Source organism: Rattus norvegicus, chromosome 6 (assembly GCF_021556685.1).
Source record: "Rattus norvegicus strain SHRSP/BbbUtx chromosome 6, alternate assembly SHRSP_T2T, whole genome shotgun sequence".
NCBI lineage: Eukaryota > Metazoa > Chordata > Mammalia > Rodentia > Muridae > Rattus > Rattus norvegicus.
The window spans coordinates 17,385,001-17,401,155 of NC_141539.1; the positions used below are offsets into that span (position 1 = coordinate 17,385,001).

At 47.4% G+C, this 16,155-nt stretch overlaps 2 long non-coding RNA genes across 12 annotated transcripts in view; one reads left to right on the forward strand and one right to left on the reverse strand.

Annotated features, from left to right (window-relative positions):
* The window catches only part of LOC134479097 (uncharacterized), a 15,055-nt gene extending 2,740 nt beyond the window's left edge, over positions 1 to 12,315 (forward strand). The window contains exons 1-7 of one of the 11 annotated variants that reach the window (XR_015622729.1): positions 77 to 777; positions 1,255 to 1,337; positions 4,270 to 4,365; positions 5,271 to 5,648; positions 6,712 to 6,936; positions 7,900 to 7,954; positions 8,244 to 12,315. This is a non-coding gene — a long non-coding RNA (uncharacterized LOC134479097). Of the gene's footprint in view, positions 1 to 76; positions 778 to 1,254; positions 1,338 to 4,010; positions 4,366 to 4,868; positions 5,662 to 6,711; positions 6,937 to 7,080; positions 7,310 to 7,899; positions 7,955 to 8,243 lie in introns of those variants that run through there. The other 10 variants (XR_015622732.1, XR_015622730.1, XR_015622734.1 and 7 more) reach the window with 10 other exon arrangements.
* Positions 10,382 to 16,155, reverse strand: part of LOC134479098 (uncharacterized) — a 24,224-nt gene continuing 18,450 nt past the window's right edge. Inside the window, exon 3 of the long non-coding RNA XR_015622746.1 lies at positions 10,382 to 11,508. This is a non-coding gene — a long non-coding RNA (uncharacterized LOC134479098). The remainder of the gene's footprint in view (positions 11,509 to 16,155) is intronic.

A 16,155-nucleotide genomic window follows, 5' to 3' on the forward strand; every position in this document is an offset into this window, starting at 1 on the left:
GTTGAACCTGCGGTTGTGGGTTCCGGGCCTTTGATGCCTGGGAACGAAGTTGTTTGTGTTCTCCCAGCGTGTTCTCAGAACTGCCTGGATGGCTGTGGCTTTACAATCTGCTTCCCACCTTCTGGCTGTTGCTGCTTGTTGTCTCTGTATTCTTGGTCCTGGTGGGCTAGTTTTCTCCGCAAATCTCTTTCCTGGTGCTTAGCCAAGAGTAGAGAGAGCAGGCTAAATTCATGGCGGCTAATCCACCAGCTCTATCCACCAGTGGATTTAGAAAAATGCTTTGAATGGCCAGGTGAGTTTTTCAGTGAGAAAGGTTTGCTTCAGAGGCAACATCGCCCCTAGGCATTTGGATAAACCTTGAAGTCCGGTTGCTTAGCGGGATGCTGGGAGAATTTAGAATTACAGAGAAAGGCGAGTAGTTTGAGACCAGAGAGGAAGGGAAGATGGAAAGGTAGTGCAGATGTGAAAGAACCCAGGGACAAGTTGGAGCCACACTCAGGCTGTAACTTAGGGCAGGAGGAGAGCTTTGCGCTGGTAGGAACTCCCTGGTGTGTGTGTGGGGGGGGGGGGGGTGTGCTGGTTGAGGAGCTTGGGAGAACAGCTCTGCCGTCCATCTTAGGCCGGCTGTTGGACTGGCATTAGCGAAGGGTCTGCTGCCTTCCTGTGTCTACATTTTCTTTCTCTTTGAGTTGAGCATCTGTGTTTGGGGGGGAAGAGCCCATTTCCTTTGCAGTAAATTATGGCCACACAATTCTGTTCTTGCCGATAGGACATAGCGTAAGTATGTCTGGGTCTTAGAAGATAAATTTGAGCATAAATGTCACATCGGAATCCCAGAAAGGCCAATTAAAGGGATTTCCTCACTTGTCGTACCTTTAAACCCCATCTGCCTGCAGACTGAAATTTAGATGAAATGGCTAGACTTGTAGGAGTTATTGTGCCTTGTGAAGTATTCTTTCTATTTTCCATGTATTTATCTACTTATTGGGGGTGGGGGGTCTGTACCCTGGCACACATGTGGAGATAAAAGACTCCTTCCACCATGGGGTGGTCAGGCTTGGTGGCAGGCACCTTTACTCACTCTCCATCTCGGGGGTCAGTGTTGTTTTGAGGTGTTCTTGAAGAAAGAATTGGAATCCAGGCTAAATAATGTTATGTGGCTACCAGTACCACAGGTCCGGTCTGCCTGTCTCTGGCATTTTTCTTTAATGTTACAGATACATGAAATTCTCTTTGCTTTCTGTTTTATTATAGTAATCACTCATGAGCCAAGTGCCTCGGAAGCTCTCAGATTGCATATTAGCGTGTCTAATCCTCCCCACCGCCAGCCGTGAGAGGTAAGTACTATTCTACCTCTGTTTTTCGGGTGAGGAACTCGGGAGGCTTAAAGAGGTTAACCAGCTTGGCTATCGAACGACCTGGCTTTAGCAGTGATCATCTGGCCTTGAAACAAACACACCGTGCCTCTGTAGTCACAGAAATGTCACCAGCCAAGCCCATTCTGACTGACACCTTCCCTGCCTGCTGCCCCCACATCTTGGATTATAGAATCAGAGTGCTAGCACACCGAGCATGCCCAAGAAATGAAGGAAGAAGTCTCCGGAGTTCCGGGTTGTAACCAGCACAGATATCAATAAAGGCCCCCGGGAGAGGCAGAGGATTAGAAAAGGTCAGGTGCCCTGGAGGTCTGAAGTGTAGATTAGGAACAGGTAAGAGGGGCTGAGGTGTGGAGCTCAGTTGCTTAGGATGTGCGAAGCCCTGGCGTCAGACCCCAGCAACACACAGAGTACAGGAGGAGCAAAAGTTCAGGGTCATCCTCAGCATAGCAACGTTGAGATGGCTGGGCCTTGCTAGCTACCTGTCTCAAGACATGGTTCCCTCTCTCCCACGATCCTCTGTGCAGTCTCTGGTTTGCATTTGTTGAGCATTCTCAGTGTTTAGCAACATCCTAAGTAAGGTGTGGTCATCTGTACAGCCTGGCGTCTCTTGAGCTGAGCTGATGTAAGGATTCATTAGGAAATCTGAGATGTTGTACCCATTAGGAAGAGAGAGCCCTGTAAATTCTACTGCGCGCTGGAGAACCAGGACCAAATTCCTAGCACTTGGCACCGAAAACTCATCTTTGCTCATTGGATTAATCAAAGAGATAGGAAGGGTTGAAAAGAGAGGGAGCGTGTGCTAGGCACAGGGCTCTTGATTAACGAGGGGGCCCAGAAGAACAGCTTTCTCAGGGGGCGGCGGGGAGCGAAGCGATCCTGCTCCTGTTGCTACCTTAGCTCGTAAGTTTCCATCCTTGGTCCCCAGCTGATTGTAAATAAAGCCGATTTTAAGGGTTCTGCTGCAAGCTAGACTCGCTGGAGTCCAGAGTTTGAGGTCACACTAATGAGCGTGAGTTATGGGTGCTATCAGGTGATTCCGTTTTGCCCTGGATCCTGAGGCAGCTCTCTCTGGCTTGTCCCTTGGTTCTGAACTGCCTGCTGTCTGTGGGGATGTAGGAGAGGGCATGGCTTGCCTGGAGAAAACCGGTCTCTCAGGATGTTCCATCTCTTCGTTCTTAATAAAGTCACAATAATAATGAGGCAAACGGGTCCCGTATTTGGAATGCAAATTGGGCCTGCAAAACCACATCCTGGCAGAACAGCCAGAAGAGAACAGGCCCAGCAGAGCTCGACCGAAGAGTCCTTTTCAAACATCTCCGCGGAGAACCTATATTTGCCCCCAGAATGAAGGAAACAGCTTGAGACTGAGACAGCCCTGGGGAGTTCTCAGTCAAAACGAGATTGCCCGAGGGACACCCCGGGGGAAACCCTGATGAAGAGTCCAAGTCTGACTCAGAGAAAATGAGAGTAAATGAAATGCAAAGGAACCATCATGACAGGGAGACAGATTTGGAGCGGGGAGGATAACTCAGTCTCCAGATGCAGGGCTGAGGGATGCTGAAAGAGCTCACCGAGTATTTGTTAAGTTTTTGAGTCACCTAAGAGAAATGAGCCTTCCCAGGGAAAGAACAAAGACTTCCGCCGACCTGACAGCTGCGAGCAAGGGTAGAGCCTCCGCCGCCGCAGAGCAGATCAAAACGGCCTCTGCAGAGGCGCGTGATAAACAGCCCACAGTCCTTTCTTCCTGACTTTTATTTCTTCCCAATGATCATTCGTGTATTTCACGATTTCTCATTCCTTCGTTCACTTCCGCCCCGAGGGACAGGGTCACGGAGCAATCAGGGACACCTCCAGGAACAGAATATTAAAGGCTCCATCCTTGTTCCACATCCGAGAGGGAACATTGGGGAGCCGGGGAAAATGAAACAAATCACTCACCCCGACGGCTCAGAATAGATCATTTCGGGGCTCTGCAGCCACATTCACGGCTGAATCCGGAGCTCTACGAAAGGCGCTTAAGAGATTTTTTTCCTAATCTACTTTTTCCTCCTTAGAGCTTTGGAAATATGGCTGTGTAATTTAATGATTACAGGAGATGAGCGGAAGAATGAGCTAAACAAGATAACATCGGCTTGCTTTGTAATGAGGGGCCGAATTTTCCAAATATAGAGCAAAATCCAATTGTGGCCCTGTTGTTTATGAATGTTTCCTGCATGACATTTACATGGGAGACACTGTTGGAACCCACAGTGTCCTTTTTCATATCAGGAGCCTTCTCCTTGGCTCTCTGCAGAATTAAGGGAGGAAAATGCAAGCCAATTTCTGTAGATCACCCTCTTGGCCATGTAGACTAATGCATTGTGCTGCTGAAAAAACTATAGGCTGGGATAAATTAGACATCTACACAATGAGCAATGTCCGCTGGTTTCCATGAGAGGCAGCAGACACCCGGAAACATCAGGAGCTTTTCAGTGCTCCTGATTCAAAAAGGGATACCAAGAGATATAATTCGGTGTACTGGGGTTTGGCTTTGACACAGGCATCTTGGGTCTCTGGTCCGTGCTGAGACACATCAGGTGAACGGGCACTGGAAACTCTTGTTTACTCCTGTAACTTTCTGTTTATCTCAAGATAAACATTTGGGGAAGAAAACAGTGAAGCTTCAGATGTTGCCGTTTGAGGAGGAAATAGGAATAAAAGTCCTGGGCTGAAGAGATGGCTCAGTGGTTAAGAGCACTGACTGCTCTTCCTAGATGTCCTGAGTTCAAATCCCAGCAACCACATGGTGTCTCTGGTGTGTCTGAAGACAGCTACAATGTACTTGTATACATAAAATAATTAACAAATCTTTGAAAAAAAATGAATAAAAGGAGAATTGGTGTTGCCACAGCAAGGAATCCAAGAACTTACCAAGACTGATGAAGTTATCTAATGGTTGAGAATGCTGTCTGTCCTCAAGTATTGAATGGAAAGGGAAGGTTACAGTGTAAGTAGTACAACGCTGTTTTAAACAAATGTGCTTAGCATAAAGATAAACAAAGGTATAGAGTGGGCCCTTCCAGACATGAGACCGTTAGTTGTGTGGATTCGATTATGTTCCCTCATGAATGCAAAGGGCCACTTGAGCCACACAAGACCCTGTCTTAAAAAAAAAAAAGTTTTTCAGCTGGGAGTGACCACACACGCGTGTAATCCTAGCACTCAGGAGGCAGAGGCAGGAGGATCTCAGCATTTGAGGCCATCCAGGTCTACAGAGCAAGTTCCAGAACAGCCAGGGTTACACAGAGAAACCCTGTCTCAAAAAACTAACCAACCCGGCTGGAGAGATGGCTCAGTGGTTAAGAGCACTGAGTGCTCTTCCTGAGTTCAATTCCCAGCAACCACATGGGGGCTCACAACCATCTGTAATGGGGGTGTGTCTGAAGACAGCTACAGTGTACCCATCTTATATATAAAATAAATTTAAAAAATTTAAAAAAAAACCTAACCAACCAAACAATTAATTAATAAAAATATATTATTCATGTTGAGTTCCCGGTGTGACTGTATTTGATGATACCCCTAAGAGGTAATGTGGGTTAAATGGGCTCATAGGACTGACTACCTTATAAAGGGAAAACCAGGCTGCACCTGATTTTGGACACACACACACACACACACACACACACACACACACACCCGCCTCCAGATCTTCAAGAGTACAGGTTTCTGTTGTGTAAGCCATCTGATCTGGAACATGGTATTTCGCTATAGCCATCCACACTGTTAAAGGCAGGGGATATTCTTACCGTTCTTGCTTGCTTGTTTCTGTGTGGTGAATATGAATTACCTTATTACTTAAGGAACAATAAACGTGAGCTCTTTATCCTTTTGGCTTCACCGTGCTGACAGGGTGAGACATAATTCTCTGAGTCTCCTTCGAGATCAGTGTCTGGGCAGGTGAGGTAAGGTTGCATCGACAATCCTTCTCCACAGAGTGAAACTCTGATGTTTCCTGTGCCCCGGATGTCCAGAGGTAGGCTTGTAACCCTTTACCCCAAGCCTCACGGGTAACTCGTAACTTACTCTGAACCATGTTTGTGTTTAAATCACATGTCTGAATGTGTGAGTGGTGCAGGAGCACTCAGGAAGCTGAGGCAGAAGAGTCATGAATTGGAGATCAACCTGAGCTACAAAGTGAGCCCTCACCTCCAACACACAAGCCAGCAACTTCTAAAAGCAAGTGAGCATTCCCTATATATTCTGCCAGCTCAGTCAGTTACTGAATCGGTAAGCAACAAAGGTAATATGTGGCTCCTTCAGGGTGAGGTTTGGGGAGGCTTAGGGACTGTCTTTTATTGTTACAACAAAACCACCACGACCAAAAAGCAAGTTGGGGAGGAAAGGGTTTATTCAGCTTACACTTCTACATTGTTGTGGAAGTCAGAACAGGAATTCAAGTGGGTCAGGAACCTGGAGGCAGGAGCTGATGCAGAGGCCATGAGGATGCTGCTTACTGGCTTGCTTCCCATGAGAGCACAGCCTGCTTTCTTATAGAACTCAGAACCACCAGCCTAGGGATGGCTCCACCCACAGTGGGCTGGGCCCATCCCCCATTCATCACTAATTGAAAAAATGCCTTACAGCTGGATCTCATGGAGGCATTTTCTCCGCTGAGGCTCCTTCCTCTCTGATGACTCTAGCTTGGGTCAAATTGACAACAGCCAGTAAGGAATCAGTGTCACATGGCTATGGATGACAAAACCACCCAGGAGTCAGGCTTCTTGAATCCTAGAGTGTCTACCTTGACTATCAGTGCTGTCTTTATGCCTTTTTTTTTTTTTTTTTTTTGCACCATTCTTGGGCCATCTTGTGAGTGGGATTCAGAGGTCTGACTCAGCCCTCCAGAACCCCAGGGAAATTCTGGTCCTCATAAATTTCATATTGGAAGTAGAAATATGTTACACTTTCCCACTTCCATGCCAACCGTGAGCTATTCCTGGGCAGTGTGTTTTCTGGAACTCTACAGGGAGAGCACACTTTGCCAGAGATTCAGGCAAACGGTTTTGGCTTGTTCCTGAGAATCTGCATAGCCATTAGCCCCAGAAAAAACAGTGACTTGTAGAACTGTTCTGAAACCCAGGGTTGTCAGTGCTTAGGCTGGCCCCAGACCTATCTATTCATGTATTTGTTTTGCATTGGCCAGTGTGAGCTTCAATACACACATCCTCTTTGGGAGTTTGCAGTTTTCACCTTTGTGATTGGGAGCAGTTGCAGACAAGCACCATTAATGATTGGGAAGGTAAATTAAAAAATAAAATAAGGTAACGGTCAGGGATTTGTGTTCATATAGGAATTGCTACTGCACTTTTTGACAAAGACCTTGGGGTACTGTGATGATTCGTGGGCATCGGGTATGTCTGTCCATCCAGAAGACGTTTATCTGTGCCTGAAGCGTGAGAGGCATTGAGCCAAACCCAAGGAGAGCAGCGTTGAATACAATATTCAGATCTGCTGTCGGCGAGGACGGTCCACTGGGGAGCTAGACAAGTTCACAAGCATTATCCACAGCACTCCGGTGGGTGGAAGTATGACGGGGATTCTTTAATTACTCCTGGAGGCCTTTATCAGCTAGGGCCTGACCCGGTATCACACTATGAGCCGAAGTGGTCAGAACCAGGGAGGAGCTCTCTGCCAGGCTAATGCTGAGCTCCTCTTCCAGAGGGCACAGAGGCTGGACCAGTGTCTCCCTCTGAGACTATCCATCACACCTCCAAGACACAAGGCCTTCCGAGACTAGAGGGAAACTTCTGGAAAATGAGCCAAGGATCACCTACCTGACGCAGGCTCCCTCCTCGACACCCAAAGCCCACTCTCTTGTTGCTAGGGAGCAATCGGGTGGTTTGGGTGTGTATTTGTACACTTAAGTGAACACGCATATGAAGGTCAAAGATCAGTGTTCAGTGTCTTCCTTCAACCTTCTCCACCTTGTATTTTGAAACAAGCTCCCTTGCTGAACCTGGAGCTCACCAACTCAGCTAGACTGTCTGACCAGTGAGCCCCAGGGGTTCTCCTGTCTGTACCTCCACAGCATCACCCAAAAAATAAGTGGGTGTCTTGGAGGTTTGATGGATAGTGTCAGAAGGAGGCGCTGGTCTAGCCTCTACTCAATACTCACTGGAAGAAGAGCTCAGCAGAAGCAGGGCAGAGAACTCCTAGCTTTTACACAGGTGCTGGGGTCTGAATTCAAGAGCTCGTGTTTGCGTGGCAAGCAACCTTATTGGTTTAACCAAACTCCTGGTCCCCTTTTGATCCATGTAGCCCAGGCTCTCTAAGTCATCAAGGGCAACCTCGCACACCCAATCTTCCTGTGGCCTTGTTCAACTTAGGTTACAGACTGTTCAGTGTGGCTCCCAAGACCCTCTGTAAACACTAGCAGCCCAACTGAGGACCCAGCCCATCTCTCCAAGCTCCTTTCTACCCTCCCTGCTGGCTTTCTCTAACTCCTTCTCTGTCTCTTCCACATATCATCGGACTGAAGACACTGAGAAGAGGATTCTAGCGAGATCCCTGTGCTCTGTTTGCTTAATAGCAGGGTAAGGATCTACAGGGACGAAAGCCTTCTGCCCACTTTCCTACCAGACAGAACCAGAGGATGCCTTTGTTCTCATCTTCCTGGAAGCAGACCAGAGGAGTCTACATTAGCAAGCCTTCCTAAAGCATGGTGTGCCTGTAATCACCACACTCGGGACGCTGAAGGAGGAATGTCCGAGTCAGGGTTTAGTCTGGGCTATATCAAGGAGTCTCGTCCCAAAGGGCACAGAGAGCAATCAGCCTCACCAACCAGCTGTTGCAGGCCTCTTATTTGCCCACTTCTATCCCCAGGCTGACAGCGTGAGCGGCTCAATGTCCTTCCCCTTTGTCCTGTGATGTCTCCAGAATTGGGGAGTTGAAGATGGTGTGTAAATTGCAATTGTAAGACATCTCTTTAGGAACGGCTTATTTTCCCGGTGGCTCTGATGTCTGTGTGAACTCTGCACGTTAACGAACTTATGGGTCCCCCCGCCACCCCACTTTGTGAATCTGCCTCTTGTTAAAGGCGGTTCATCAAGCTAAGGCCTATGGGAGTTATTCTCTGACACCTTGGGGGCACTGTGACTTTCTTCCCCTTGGCCAACATCTGCAGCGTCAGCTTTCTTCTTTCAGAGCTCCCTACACTACTCCCCCTTCCCCTCAGCACTCTGCAACCACCTCAGTCACCCCACATCCTTGGTGAGGATAAACATTTCCCTACTGGGATTAGATTTTGTTTCTGCCGCTGTTTGATGCTTCGTAATTGGCCAACAACTCTTTGTAGGATTGATTTGTGAGAGCCATGAGGTAGGTAAGCCATGCACCAGGGAGGTGTTTGCTACTAAATTATTTACAAGAGATAGCAGAGAGCTTAAGTTATAAATGACAACTGGCAGCCTGGCTGATGGCCCGTGTGTCCCAGCTTCCTGTGGAGAGTGGGAGCGGCATCTCCAAACAGGTCACTCTGTCCACCTGTACCACAGGAACCGAGCAGGAGGGAAAGGAGGCTCGGTGAAGCCCTGAGCTGCCGCTCGCGTGTCTAGAATGGAAGCAAGCATTTCAGTTGGATGTTGACCCACATGTGCTACTTTTCCAGTATTTCCTCTGATCAGGGTAGTAATGGGATCATTAATGACTGTTTTAAATTTAGACAGTGTTTTCTACCTGGGCAGTTTGGAGGTTTAATAACCAGTAAGTTGATAGCTTTGGGAATGTGTGCTTAATAACTTTCATTTTTGCAAATGAAAGAAAGCGACCCTCGAAGAACTAGAAAATTTCTGAACAGCCGAACAGCTGTCAAAACAGGACTGAGATCTGGGGTAGACTCGAGTCCGGGATGCAGCAAAGCCACAGATCACAGCTGACGCAAAAGACTAAAGACCATTGCCCATGTGATAGACAGCTAAGTTCTGTGGTCAGTATGGCAGATTCTCCAGCCTTGACTCTCCCCTGAGGCTGTCTTCAGAGAGACTCTGAGGAGGGCAGTGGACCTCAGGGATACAGTGTACTGATCTGTGCTTGAACTCCTCCTGTGAGCCTACATGTCAGGCCTACAAACGCCCCAGGGGGCCTTCTATTGGCTTCTGGTCCTTCACAAGTCTTTATTGACTTCTTACGTCAGTCAGGTTCTAGGGTAGGAAAACCAAAGAAAGCCAAACACCCACCCATCTGTCCCTGAAGAAGGAAGATGAAAGATGACTCCTAAAGTCCCCTCGCCAGCCTCAAGCCTCCTCCCAGTCTTTGGTTAACTCTTGGCCATTTCTAATGACTTCTCTACCATCAGGCACAATGGCAGTGACAGACCCAGGGAAATGGCTTTTCATTGCCACCTTCTGGCTAAGGTGATCTCTCTCCAGTAAATACCACCTGAAGTATATAAGATAATGTGCATTCAAGGCCGTTGGGGAAAAGTTATTTACTCTTTTTATTTTAAGTCTTTCTTAAACACTGCAGTGTATCCCAGCACCCAGGGTGTGAATCATGGAAGAAACTGGAGTTGACATCTTTGGGGTTCTGTTTCAGGCCATTAACTTAATAGCTCTAATTCTTGGAAACTCTGCTAAGTAGGAGAGGACTTGCCCTGTTACATAAGCATATTCATCAGCCTGAGGAAAAAAGTGCATAGTGTTTTCTGAGTAATGGTCACTTAGAGGAATTCTGTGCGTTTTCCCATCTGATTACTCTGGAATATTCTCTGGGATCTTCGGAGAGGAGGAATGGTAACAGTTCCACGTGGCTTCCCGAACTCCAGAATTTGCTTTCCTCCCAAGTACGACTGGGTGTGATCTCGGGCTGTCGCTGCTGAGAAAGATGTCAGTGGCAGAGAGAGCCGCCAGGCAGAGTAGTCTCCTGCTACCTTCAGAGGGCTCCATGCATGCGTGCCAGGGGAGCCAAGTCCTCAGTGCAAAGCAAAATAGAGGAAAAGCCCACTATTCTTTTGCCTTGAAGGAGACTGTCTACAATGTGTCTTGCCAACAGCCTGGCTTACCAAGGGCCTACCTCCCTCTCCCTGCCAATTTTTACCTGGAAACCAGGCAAGGGTGCAACACTACCAATTACTCCAAGTGCGGCGAAGACAAGCGGGCAGCTAATTGAATTTAATTCACTGAGGTGGCAACCAATTTTATGCCAGAGCTGGTAAATATTTTGTACTCAGTGCTCATCTCCTGAGAAGGCAATGCCAATTAATCTTGCAAGACAGATTGTGCATTTGAAGGGCAGAGTGGTGCAGAGTTGGGGGGTAGCTGGCAGGGACCCCGGGCTCGAGCTCTGGCCCTCCTTAGTGGGTTAGCCCGTTCCCCTGCGCCAGGGCCAGCCTTTGCGATAGGTCCCACTGTCTGCAAGGCAGGCCCTGTGATGAGACTGTAGGTACAAATTTAGATCTGCCCAAGTAAACAAAGATACAGCCTTCTTCACTGTGTGACAGGCTAGTGGAATCTTCTGGGTTAGGAGCGTGCGATGCTTATCTATGGAAACACTGTGTTCCTTGACGTTCTAGATAGAAAAGGCTCGTGGCAGTCCCTGTGATCTGCCAGCCAGCAGTGGGCTGTGGTCCCCAGGCTTCTCTTGGATGAAGATCACTTACTCTCTGTGCCTTTCCGTCTGTTTCTCCCACCCATTACTTTCACCATTCCAGGGCTGACCCGATAACATCCCGGGTGCCATGTGTCTTCTTCTTCCCGGGAAAATAGTTCACACTTATTCTTTCCTGGGAGCACTTAGCACAGAACTTGGCCCTCAAACACCACCAAGACGAATGAACAGGTGAATCTTTCCCTTGTATTGCCCCGCTCATTCTTCAAGTGGCCAGTTAGATGGAGCCTTCCGGCATCCTGCATCCATCCAAACTCGTTTGGGAGCAGACATATTGGAAGCTGGCAGGAATCGGCTATCTTATCTTCTTGGACGCTCCCCCCTCCCCCAATGAGTTCTGTCGTCATAGAGCCCCGTAGGTCACTTCATTGCTCTGTGCTTAGAAGAATCTTGTCACTCATAACAGCTAATTTGATGGCCTTTTCTTCAGGCTCCGATCCAAGAACAAACACGGAGACACATCCTGGCATGGGGTAGGCGCTGTCTGGAAACAGTCAGATAAAACAAAATTAATTATAATGAGAAAATAAAGCCCCAAAAAAGAGTTTGCCCTAAGACAGCAAACCCCATGAATTTATAATGAGTAAGATTTGTTTTCTGCCAAGAAGAGACCATTAATTATCAGAGATGGACTCTGGTGAACTGTGACTGAAGGCTGTGTGAGGATTGTGATGAGTTAGAGTGGGAGAGAAAGAATTTAGCTAGGTAAAGTCAAACTCGCTGGGGGCGGGGGAGGAATCGAAGTGGTTGTCATAGAGGCAGAGAAGCAGTTGTTCTTGAGGGGCCCATCTACACCATGGGAGTTTGAGAGACCAGTGTGTGAATATTTCAGAGAGAGAGAGAGAGAGAGAGAGAGAGAGAGAGAGAGAGAGAGAGAGAGAGAGAGAAAGTTTTGGCTAAACACTTATTTATTTATTATTTATTTATTATTTATTTCGTGACCCATTTATTTGTGTATGTTCAAATGGGTGAGCATGTGCCCATAGGTGTAGCATCTAAAGTTAACCTCAGGAGCTGTGATGGTTTGCATATGCTTGGCCCAGGGAGTGGCACCATTAGAAGGTGTGGCCTTGTTGGAGGAAGTGTGTCACCTTGGGGGTGGTTTGGAGTCCTTCCTCCTAGCTGCCTGAGGGTGCACAATCTGTTCCTGGCTTCCTTGGGATGAAGATGTAGAACTCTCAGCTCCTCCTGCATCATGCCTGCCTGGATGCTGCCATGTTCCCACCTTGATGATAATGGACTGAACCCCTGAACCTGTAAGCCAGCCCCGATTAAATGTTGTCCTTCATAAGAGTTGCCTTGGTCTGTTCACAGCAGTAAGACCCTAACTAAGGAGCTGTCTGCCTTGTTTTATGAGGTAGAGTCACTCACTAGGATCTGGCACTTCCTGATTAGTTAAGTACCTGACTAGTGAGCCCCAGGATGTGCATCTCTAGACCTTGGGTCACAGGTGTGTGTTGCCACACCTGGGCTTTTATAGAGAGAATCAAAGAGCAGACCCCAGATGTCCCAGATGACTGTCTGCTTCCTGGCTGCTTCTGGTCTTGTTGCGGGGGAGGGGTGTCATGTGACACTGTATGGTGACAGTTGGTTTTGGCCTCCAAAGTAATGCATATTCAGAAGGCATGCCTGTGTGACAAGTTTCTAGCTACTTGATGGGAGCAGAAGGGATGTGAGCACAGTCTGGCTCAGATTTCTCAAGGATGGGATGTGCCCTCCATGTCTGCTCCTCATCGCTTATGCCAGTAGTCTTGTTTGTTTGTTTTTTAATGTAACCAGTGTTAATAGCATTTCCAACAACCAGAATTTGACAGCATGGCTATAGACTCCGTAATTTTTTTTTAAATTGGTTATTTTATTTATTTACATTTCAAATATTATCCCTCCACAAAGCCTCTATCCCATCCTTCTACATGTGTATCATAATTTAATCATCCAGTTGCATGTTTATTTTGGGTGTGAGTATGTGTGTGTATACACGTGTGTGTGTGTGTACACGTGTGTAATCAGCAATCCCCAGAGACTCTCCTGTCTCTGTCCTCTATAGTGCTTGGATTTCAGTCACACACATAGCCAGGCCTTGCTTTTTTTCCATGGGTTTTGGGTATTTGAACTCAGGTCTTTGTACTTGTGAATCAAGAGCTCTATCCACTGAATCATTTCCCCAGGCCCCACTACTTATTTTTTTATTAGATTTTTTTCTGTTGTTGTTGTTTCTATTTTTCCACTAAAACGTACATGAAGATACATGATCGAAGATATTTCTTTGGACAGAATTGTGACTACTTCTTGGCACTAATTCATGGAAGCTGAATTTCTGGATCATAGTATTTCTGAATTTTTTAGGGTTTATTTTCCAGAAGTGCTAAAGTACAGAACTGTATGTGTGGGACCAGATTGTCCCAATTCCTGAATATGAGAACTAAAATAAAAATTCCAAGGGAACTGTGGTGGTTTGAATAAGAATGGCCCCCATAGGTTCCCATATTTGAATGCTTAGTCGGCAGGGAGTGGCACTACTTGAGAAGGATTAGGAGGTGTGGCCCTAAAGGAGGAAATGTATTCACTGGGGATGGGCTTTGAGGTTTTCAAAAGTACAAGCCAGACCAAGTGGTTCTCTTTTTTGCTGCCTGCAAATCTGGATGTAAATCTCAACTGCTTCTCTTGAACCAGGTCTGTTTGTATGCTACGACAATGGACAGCCTTCTGAAACTGTAAGCCAGCCCCAATCAAATGCTTTCTTTTATAAGAGCTGTCATGGTCATGGTGTCTCTTCACAGCAGTAGAACAGTGACTAGGACAGGAACTTAGGTTCTCAAGGACAAGGAAACTGGGCAGAAAATTTTAGCTTTGCTCAGCATTGTAAGTGGGCTGTTGCCTTTGAGATGTATCTTACAAGGTCACCTACACTAGCTTCAATCTCTGGGTCTCCCTGCTTCAGCTCCCAAAGTGCTTGGGTGACAGGCATGGACCTGGCTTGGAAGAGTCAATAAGACATAACAAGAAAAGAATGTTCTGGGTTGGACTGGAGAGAAAGAGATTAAAGGCAGGGCTACAGTACTTAGTGGGATAGCCAGGATCAAGGCAGCCCAGATATGAGGAAGAAAGATGTCAGAATTGATGCACTTGGTTTTTATAGAAATTGTTTCTATAAAAAGTGAGTGAGGGGGGTGGGGATTTAGCTCAGTGGTAGAGCGCTTGCCTAGGAAGCGCAAGGCCCTGGGTTCGGTCCCCAGCTCCGAAAAAAAAGAACCAAAAAAAAAAAAAAAAAAAAAAAGTGAATGAGGGGATAGAAAACTGGTCCCGTAGTTGAGAACACAAACCGCCCTTGCAGAGAACCTGGTCTCAGTTCCCGACACCCACATCAGGGAGCTCACTGTAAGTCCAGTTCCAGGGGTACCCGACGCCTTTGACTCTGAGGGTACCTGCACATATGCACACACCTCACCTAACCCGAGACACATAGACGTACACATCATTTAAAAATAATAATAATTTGTTGTAATCTAGGGGACAAGACAGGGATAATGACATAGCTCAGTGGATAAAGGCCTGTGTCACCAAACCTGATCTCTAGGACACTGTGGAAGAAGAGAAGCAACAAGCTACAAGTTGTCCTCTGTGTCCTGCGGCGTGCATGTCAGTCCCCCCACCCCACCGAGAGAGAGAGAGAGAGAGAGAGAGAGAGAGAGAGAGAGAGAGAGAGAGAGAGAGAGATCTAATTTTAAACAATTTAGCCCTGTGCTGGGAAAACACGTGAAGAGGGAATGGGACCTTTAAGCAGAACAGAACTGTGTTGAATCGGTTTGTTCAACAAACACTTACTGAGAGTCTACTCTGCGCTCGGGAGAGAGACAAAGTTCTTCCTTTCAGGAACCAAGAGTCTGGAGATGGATATGAACAGCTAGGAGGTAAACAAATGGGCAAAGGCATTGGTTTCCGATCCGGATGGGACAAGAAAAGCAATGAGGAGATGGCATGCTCAAGTCCTGGAGCAGCAAGACTAGAGGGGTCGGGGGCTTGGCGGGGGGAGGGAGGCGGAGGGGGGTCCTCGGAGGCCTTTCCTTGTCCTGGTTCATTTCTCTGAACCTGGGGGCTCTGGGAAGGTGCGGGAGAGGAACAGATCTGCTGCTCCATAGAGGTTAGTGAGGAACCCAGGGCAGCCGCTGCTCCAGCTACTTGGGCTCATTCTAGAGGCGCATGATGGGGCGCACCATTTCACTGCAACATAAATATGTCCCTTGGCTGCCCCATGCCTTAAGCCTCGCTATCCCACTAAGTACTATCCAGACACTTAGCAGCTTCCTCAAAGCAACTCCTTTTTACCATACATGTGTTTCTTTCTCAGACCGCCCCACCTCCCAAGTTCGAATGTCACCTTTAAGGGCTCCCAAGTATGCGCGCAGTGGACTCTGGGTAAGGAAAGTGCCTTACTGTTCCCAGTAGAGCTCGAATGGCTGCTGTCAGCAGCTTTGCTCAGCATGGCCGCCACTGGGGAAATGTAAGCCAGAACCAAGGAGATGCCACTCCACAGTCATCAGGATGGTTATTACAAAGCAAACAGAAGATGACAAGGAGCCTGCCAGTGGGAATGTGGAGTGGAACTGCGACTGTGGAGGACGCACGCTGCTGTGATTCCTCAAACTCTAAGCACAGAGTTAATTAGGATCCAGCAATTCCACTTCTGAGTGTATTCCCAAAAGAAGTGAAAGCGGACCGAAGGAGTTTTTCTGCCCTCTCATATTCACCGCAGCGTGGCCCACAGTGCTGAGAAGCGGAAGCCCACCTTAGATACTTTTCTTACTGCCATAGTAAAATACCTGACTGAAACAACTTAAGGGAGGGAGAATTTGTTTTAGCCCGTGGTGGTTAGGGGATGTAATTCATCGAGGCAAGATGGCTCAGCTGGTGACAGTAGAATTGAGTGCTTCAGGTTGTAACCGCCCAGGAAGCAGAGAATAAAAGGGAAGTAAGGTGACTACATCTGTCAGGTGGACCCCACCTTCTGAAGCTTCCGCACTCTCTCTAAATGGTAGCATGGGTTGAACACCCAAGCCTATGGGTGACATTTCATATACAATCCATAACCCAACCCAGCGATCGACAGATGGATAGAAAAATAAAATGTGAC